This window comes from Tachyglossus aculeatus, chromosome X4, assembly GCF_015852505.1.
Source record: "Tachyglossus aculeatus isolate mTacAcu1 chromosome X4, mTacAcu1.pri, whole genome shotgun sequence".
Lineage (NCBI taxonomy): Eukaryota > Metazoa > Chordata > Mammalia > Monotremata > Tachyglossidae > Tachyglossus > Tachyglossus aculeatus.
This window is the reverse complement of record NC_052098.1, coordinates 38,240,289-38,249,164: the sequence shown is the minus strand read 5'-3', so window position 1 is coordinate 38,249,164 and position 8,876 is coordinate 38,240,289.

Genomic DNA, 8,876 nt, shown 5'->3' with positions numbered 1-8,876 from the left:
GCCAGGAAATGCCACATACTGACTGCCCTCTGGGTGGGCACAAACTAGAAAATATGCAAAGTTGGCACAGCGCCATGAACCAACAATAAGCCCGAAGAAGACTAAGGGAATGAATTACCCCACAGTAGGTAAACCCCACACACAACCAAACATTTTCACTAGCAACACAAAGTTGTAAATCAATTCTGCAGTACACAGTGCATGGAGAGAAAAAGAAGTTGAGGACTAAATTAAAATCTCCAGCGTGTCTCTAGATTGGCAGACTGAGCACGGCATGAATGCAGTATCAAACTTTAGACCCTATTTGGGAGCAGAGCTGTATTTGTACCTAATCCTTTATATAAGTCTGCAATCTGGATGGCTGGGAAATCCTTCCAGTTCCACAGGTTACAACCATCCAATCTCTTGAGCAGTTTCACCATTCATACTCCAACTCAAATGGCAGGACAGGATCACCAATAACAAGGTCTTGGAGTGCAGTCAGAGCACCATCATGGAGAACTCACTCACAGCAGCGCAACTCCATTGGGTGGGACACTTAAGGATCATAGCAGGATTCCCAAGCATCTGCCTTTTGGTGTACTGAAAGGGGACTTATGCAAGCAAGGAGGGCTGAACAAACATTTTCAAGAGCCAGTGAAGCTGGCTGAAATTGTCATCCAGCAGAAACAACAGCAGTTGACAGATAATCAAAGAATGGGGTGACTGATAGAAAAGGGAAGTACTTCAAAAAGCATCAGGTACCATAAACAGCAAATGAAACAGCTCTTGGGATATAAGTTTAAGAATAGGCCAAATCCCTGCCTCAAGGAGTGTGTAATCTAATACTGAAAGAAGGGACAAAGTGCTATAGGCCTCACTCGCTTTAAATAGAAACTTACAAAGCATGCTCCAGGAAAATTTTCTCAAGAAATCCATCTACTAAATTATTTCTGAAGAGAATTCACCCCTTATTTGGATGTCTAAATTTCCTTGGATCACTCCCTGTGAAGGAGAATTTCTTCCATATAAAAAAGTCATCAGAGGGTGGGGACTTATATAATAGAAAAGCAACCTGAGGGGGAAAGTTCCAGGGAAAAATATCAGACACCTGGGAAAGAGCCCGGGCATGAAACTGTTTCTAATCGTTGAAATTTCCTAGAGAGGTGGAAAGATGGACACGGGTATGTTTCCATATCAAACAGTAAAAAACATCCAGCATGAAGGGGAGGCTAGAAATTTCAATTTCCCTGTGGATTATGGTGACACAGGATAATGAATAATTCATTCCTGTGTTGGAAATTCCAGGCTAAGGCAATTGAATGGGATCAGGGAGCTGGAATTGGAATTTTCCTTTCACAGAAGAAAGAAAGAAATCTTAAGGTGGTCCCTCCACAGCCAGAGATCCAGGAATCCCTAGTTGTTTCCAGGACTCCTGTGTGTATGCCCAAGGCCAGGACACTTAAGTGCAGTTGGGCAAGGGAGCTGTACTCATAGAATAGAACCTTGAAGGGCCATTTCAGGGTGAAAAAATCTAATGGATATTTGGGGAACTGATTATACAGATAAGTAATAATAACAATAACTGTGGCATTTGTTAAGCTCCTACTATGTGCCAGGCACTGTACTAAGCACTGGGATGGATACAAGCAAATCTGGGTTAGAAACATCCCTGTCCCACATGGGGCTCACAGTCTTAATCCCCATTTCACAGCTGAGATAGCTGAAACACAGAAAAGTTAAGTGACTTGCCCAAGGTCATACAGCAGACAAGTGGCAGAGCCAGGATTAGAACCCAGGTGCTTCTGACTCCCAGGCTTGTGCTCTAGCCACTAGGCCATGATGCTAAACAAGAAGGAATCAGGGCTTGTAGGGACTGGGGAGAGGAAGGTTTAGATATTCTGTATGTATATATACATACAATACATACAATAAGTTACTTATTTATTCATATTAATAAGCTCATTATGGGCAGGGAACATGTCTGCTAATTCTGTTGTATTGTACTCTCACAAGCTTTTAGTACAGTGCTCTGAGCATAGTAAGCACTCCATGAATGTGATTGATTGATTAATTATGTTATTTGCTAAGTGCTTATTATGTGTCAGGCACTGTACTAAGTGCTGGGGTAGATATAAACTAATCAGATTGGACACAGTCCATGTCCCAAATGGAGCTCACAGTCTTAACCCGCATTTTACAGAAGAGAGAACTGAGGCACAGAGAGGTTAAAGTGACTTGCCCAAGGTCACACAGACTAGTGAAGCAGTGTGGTCTGGTAGATAGAGCATGGGCCTGGAAGTCAGAAGTACCTCGGTTCTAATTCCGGTTCTGCCACATGTCTGCTGTGTGATCTTGGACAAGTCACTTCACTTCTCTGTGCCTCAATTACCTCATCAGTAAAATGGGGATTAAGACTGTGAGCCCTATGTGGACAGGGATTGCGTCCAACCTAATTACCTTGTGTCTACCTCAGCACTTAGTAAAGTGCCTGGCCCATAGTGAGTGTTTAACAAATACCATAAAAGAAAAGTGTCAGAGCTGTGATTAAAACTCAGGCCCTCTGACTCCCAGGCCTATGCTCTTTCTACTAAGCAATGCTGCTTCCCAACATTAGAAGTGCATCAAAGGTGAAAAGAGCATCCCCAACATACAAAGGCTGAAATCAATCAATCAATGATAGTTATTGAATGCTTGCTATGTGCAGAGCACTATAATAAGCGCTATGGAGAGTACAATATAACAACGTTCATAGACATTTTCCCTGTCCACAAGGAGCTTACAGTCTAGAGGGGGAGACAGGCATTAAAGTAAGTTACAGATATGTACATAAGAGCTGTGAGGCTGAGGGTGGGGTGAAAAAAGGGTAAAGAATTATCAGGGAGGAAGATGAGAAACAGCTCACAAGGCTAGCCCATTTTCTTAATCAAGGAGAATAATGACTTGATGGGCAATAGGTAAATAATAATTTCAAGATGAGCTACTTGCTAGTCTCAATCAACCTGGAATCCTCAGCCAAGCATGGTCGCTTGAGTGACTCAGCCTGAAGAGTTTTTGACACATTTTCAGGAAAGAGATGTTGTTGAATGCAAATGTTCAAGCAGTGAGATCTATTAGACTGTGGCAACGCTTCCCGAAGGGATTAATGGAAACCCCATTGCTTGGGTCATTTAAAACTTGACTGGACAAAGTACTTGAAAACAGACAGAAAGGATCAATTCAATCCTGACAGGGGAGTAGGTTAGATGGTATAACTGCCTTTTTCCTTCCCAACGGTGATGTTTCTATGGATGCCTAAAATGACCGTTGATAAGACCAGAAGGAGGATGAGGGAAAACAGACATTTAACATGAAAGAAGTCCAAGGAACTTGGGGTTGAACATAATGAGCTTCTCTCACAGCCTGTGGAAAGCTACATCTACTCTTTCATACCATAAGCGCCTGACAGATAAAATTACACTTTTCACAAGTGTATTCGTATCCTGGGGGTTTGGAGGAAAGGAGGCAATTTTATTATTATTATTGTTATTTGTTAAGTGCCTATTATGTTCCAGGCACTGTAGTAAATGCTGGGTTAGATGCAAGTGCTTAGTACAGTGCCCTACACACAGTAAGCGCTCAGTAATACCACTGAGTGATTGATTCCCTGATTCCATGGGGAAATAGCTTTAGAAGGCACATCTCCTCCAAGAGGCCTTCCCTGACTGAGTCCTCCTTTCCTCTACTCCTTCTCCCATCTGCGTTGCCCCAACTTGCTCCCTTCATTCATTCCCCCGCCCAGCCCCACAGCACTTATGCACATATCTTTAATTCATTGATATTAAAGCCCATCTCCCCCTCCAGATTGTGAGCTTGTTGTGGGCAGGGTATGTGTCTGTTTATTGTTATATTGTACTCTCCCAAGCGCTTAGTACAGTGCTCTGCCCCCAGTAAGTGCTCAACAAATATGATTAAATGAAAATGAAATGAATGCAAGCTAATCTGGTTAGACACAGTCCATGTTCCATGTGGGGCTCACCATCTTAATCCCCATTTTACAGATGAAGTAACTGAGGCACAGAGAAGTCACTTGCCCAAAGTCACACAGCAGACAAGTGGCAGAATGGGGATTAGAACCCACATCCTTCTGACTCCCAGGCTGCTGCTTTTTCCACTAGGCCCTGCTGCTTCCCAGCACACTTGGCTTACTCTTCAGGAGGTGGTCAGTGCCAGAGAACATTGGTTCAATCCAACATTCAAACAGGCACTTAGGGCCTCCTTACATTGGCTTGAGAGCTGTAGCAGGAGTCTGGAAAACCAGAAGGAATTCCACTCTGGGGCCAGATATACTGGGGGTGACCTGAATTACAGCCATGGCCCTGGCTCCCCATAATGGGGCCAAGATCTTTACCAGAGGAAATGTCAAACCCAGCATCTCTGGAGAGAGTATGTGCTGTCAAAGAGGAGACTTTTTGGGCAGGACTGGATTCTGATGATCTCTACATCCCCAAGCAAAGGCCATATTTGGCTGAACTTTGGTAGGGTTAGCTCCCAGATGGTCAGATTGATCATTAAGATATAAGTGGATGCACTCATTGATCCACCATTGGCCACTGAGTTCTGCCCATAGAGGAAAGGTTTGTGCTTCCAACATGATCTTGTCCCACATAAATTTGACTCTGCCCTGTCTGGGCCCTGGTCCTCCAGGGCATACAGAAATGTGCCTCTGGGGCTGCCTAGAGGAGCACAGCTTCCCAATTTTGTGATCTAAGCAGGTGTGTGCCTTTTTCTGTCACCCTGCAACACTGTGTTACACAGTACCTGGCACTGACTAAGTGCTTAATCAACCAGTCAATGGTATTTTTTGAGTGATTACTGTGTGCTGAGCACTGTACTAAGTACTTGGGAAAGTACACTACAATAGAGTTGGTGGGCACAAATCCCTGCCCACAAGGAGCTTACAGTCTACAGAGGAGTTTATAGTCTTCAGAAGAATTTGCTAATTTACTTAATAACACTCTATCCCGATCCTTCTCAACTTCTGAGCTGCCTTCGTAAATGTGGACCATTCCTTTTTTACTGGAAACACTATCTAACTTTGGTTTTACTGTAAGCTCCTTGTGGATAAGGATTTTGTTTACAAACCCTGTTGCATTGTACTTTCCCAAGTGCTTAGCACAGTGCTCTGCACACAGTAAGCACTCAATAAATACTTTTGATGAATTGTTTATACTGACAGTTTTCTCCTCCTTCTCCTCTCAACAACCTGGCTGCTCTTCAGTCTCTTTCCCTGGCTTTTCTTTTTGCCTCTCATCCCTTAATCATATCCCTCAAGACTACCCAGACTGTAAGCTTTTTGAGAGTAGGAATCATATCTTCTAGCTTCATCGTACTTTCCCAAATGCTTAGTGCAGAGATCTGCACACAATAAGCAATCAAAAAATACCATTGATTGACTGATCCATTGATTGTTCTCAGTCCCTTTCTCTTTTCACTTTCCAGTCTTTTTGTGGGGAGCTCATCAACTCCCATGGCTTCAACTACCACTTCAGGAGCCCAAACCTCTCACCTCCTCTTTAATCTCATAATCCCTCTTAAATTCATGATATCTCCAAATGGATTTCTCACAGAAACCTTAAGATCAATGCATTTTCCCTCCCAAATCCTCTTCTCCACCGACTTTCCCATTACAGCTGACAATACCACCATCCTCCCTGTCTCTGACGCCTGCAACTTGGCATTAGTCTTGATTCTTTCCCATTTTCAACTCTCACATTCAGTCTGTCACTAAATCCTGTTGTTTTTTCTTCCACAGCATTTCCTGGATCTGCCCCTTCCTCTCCATTCAAATAGCCACCACTCTGGTCTAAGCTCTCCTGTCCTAATATTATAAAAGGGGAAATTTTTGTGATAAACCCAGTCCTGTCATCTCCCTTTTTGTGTATGTGAGTTTCTTGGGGTGAGGGGAATGATGGAGAGTGCATGATGCAGAACCTTTAGTGTAAATTTGAAATGCCAGTAGTTCTTTTAGCAAAGAAGTTTGTTTTACTCCTTAATTCTGTATATCGTAACTTTATCCACTTACCTAGTGCTTTACATTCACCCTGGAAAGTGGTACCACCTTTTTTTTCTGGTGAAAACCACCATTTATAAATTTCAGCTAGCTGCACAGATTTCATTTACGACTACAAGTCAATCTTTATTCAGCTATGTCTCCTTGGACAAGACCCTGAAGGAAAAGGAAAAAACAATGTGACATCAACCTCTTTTGATGGGAAGGTGCAGCCTAGGAGAAAGAGCTTGGGCCTGAGATCAGGCAACCTGAGCTTTAATCCTGGTTCTACTGCTTGCTTTCCGAGTGATCTTGGGTAAGTCACTTTCCACTTCTCTGTGCCTCAGTTTCCTCATCTGTAAAATGGGAACTCAATACCTCTTCTCGTTCCTATGTAGACTGTGAGCCCCATGTGGGACAGGGATTGTGTTTGACCTAATTATCTTGTATCTACCACTATGCTTGGCAGCAGTAAGTGTTTAACAAATACCACAATTATTATTATTGATCTGCACCGTGACAGTGACACCACACTATCCCTGCCAGTTATAATATTTAATAGGCCAATGCAATAACCTCCTATGTCAAAGCAAGCCACCTAGTAGTTTAGGATTACCTGTTGTGATCATCACCTGTAGTAGATTGTCAGGTCAGTGCAATATTTCACTGTTTTCCTCAGATGCAGATAGTGGGATTTTAGTTAATTACTGGTGAATCTTAAACAATAGCACAGGTGCTGCTAGAGCGAACATTCCCTTTGTTATTTATAGCATGAGCTCTTCTCCACTAAGCCTGGAGCAGGATTTTTAGAGCTCACTGTACAACAATTTCATCCACTTTCATGTCAACAAGCTCCGGCTTGATAAATTTAAACAGAAAAAGCACCTCAGACCTGCATGATTCATTTTGTAGCAATTTTCTGGCAGCCACCCAAGAATGACCTGTGATCTGAAAAAGGCAGAGCTGCACTGTACACCAGGGAGCCAGAGGCCTACGCTGGCTGCATTCAATGGCCATTAACAACCATAACTCTCGAAATCACCACCCTCCTTCTGACAAGGTTAACAGGAGTCTATAGACCAGGTAGGAAGGTCAGTAGTTGACTTTTACTTAAGCAAATACAAAGTAAATTGCTTTATTTCTTTTGCCCTGACAGTGAAGCAAAAATCTTCTGAGGTATCAGGATATTCTTAGGAACATCACAAACCATAAACTTATTTTTGTCTGACAGAGGGAACTTACATTCTAATAGAAGCCCACTTAAAAGTCATGTGCCATTGGAAAAGGAAGTTCTTTTTTTTTTTTTTTTTTACTAACACAGCTGAAAACATATAAGGAAGCAGCAGGGCCCAGTGGATAATTGTCTGCTGTGTGACCTTGGATGAGCTACTAAACTTCTCTGTGCCTCCATTTCTTCATCTGTAAAATGTGGATTCAATACCTGTTCTCCCTGCTGCTTAGACTGTCAGCCCATGTTGGACGGTGTCCAACCTGATTTACTTACATCTACCCCAGCACTTAGAATGGTGCTTGACATATAATATGTGCTTAACAAATAGCATAACTAGCATAATTATATGCTTCCTCCTTGTCTTCACAACTGGGTTTTTCTATGGACCCTTGGCTAAGGTGGTCAATTTAATCCTTAGTGTAACAATTAGTCACTAGAATGAAAAACATATTAAAGAGCAAAGAACAGTTGATTTTGAAAGGAGATGGAATTGCTAATGTGTAAGTCCAGGAGGTAGAAAACAGAATCGAAGAATCCATTATGCCTTTGGGAAGCTCAAGGAGAGAGTATGGCACTAACATGGCATCAAAATACAGACAAAACTGAAGATAAGCAGGGCAATTGTAGTTAGTGTTCAACCTTCTTCATAGTTGTGAGACTTGAATCTAATCACAAATATCTCATTCAATTTCTAGAGCAGTTTCAGCAATGCTATGCATTTGTCATACTTAACATTAAATGGCAAAGCAGAATTACAGAGAATGAAGTCCTAGAATGCAGGCACCAGCATCAGAGCTACACTCATCACTTATCTAGGGTGGGATTGGGGAGGAGAATGGATGATCCAGTATCTTCTGTGTCACCTTTGCACTTGGATTTGCACCCTTTATTTATCCCTCCCTCAGCCCCATGACATATATCCTTAATTTATTGATTTATATTAATGTCTGTATCCCCCTCTAGATTGTAAACTCATTGTGGGCAGGGAACATGTCTACCACTCTGTTATATTGTACTCGCCGAAGCACTTAATAATAATGATGGCATTTGTTAAGTGCTTACTATAATAATGGCATTTATTAAGCGCTTACTATGTGCAAAGCACTGTTCTAAGTGCTGGGGAGGTTACAAGGTGATCACGTTGTCCCACGGGGGGCTCACAGCCTTAATCCCCATTTTACAGATGAGGTAACTGAGGCACAGAGAAGTTAAGTGACTTGCCCAAAGTCACACAGCTGACAGTTGGCGGAGCCAGGATTTGAACCCATGACCACTGACTCCAAAGCCCGTGCTCTTTCCATTGAGCCACGCTACTATGTGCGAAGCTCTGTTCTAAACAGTGAACTGCATGCAGTAAGCACTCAACAAATATGATTCTAGACTGTGAGCCCGTTGTTGGGTAGGGACCATCTCTGTTGCCAACTTGTACTTCCCAAGCGCTTAGTACAGTGCTCTGCACACAGTAAATGCTCAATAAATATGATTGAATGAATGAATGAATGAATTTGTTGCTGAATTGTATTTCCCAAGCGCTTAGTACAGTGCTCTGCACACAGTAAGCGCTCAATAATCGAATGAATGAATGATTGATTGATTGACTGAGTAATCATCTTTGCCCTCAAGGAGCTTACAGAC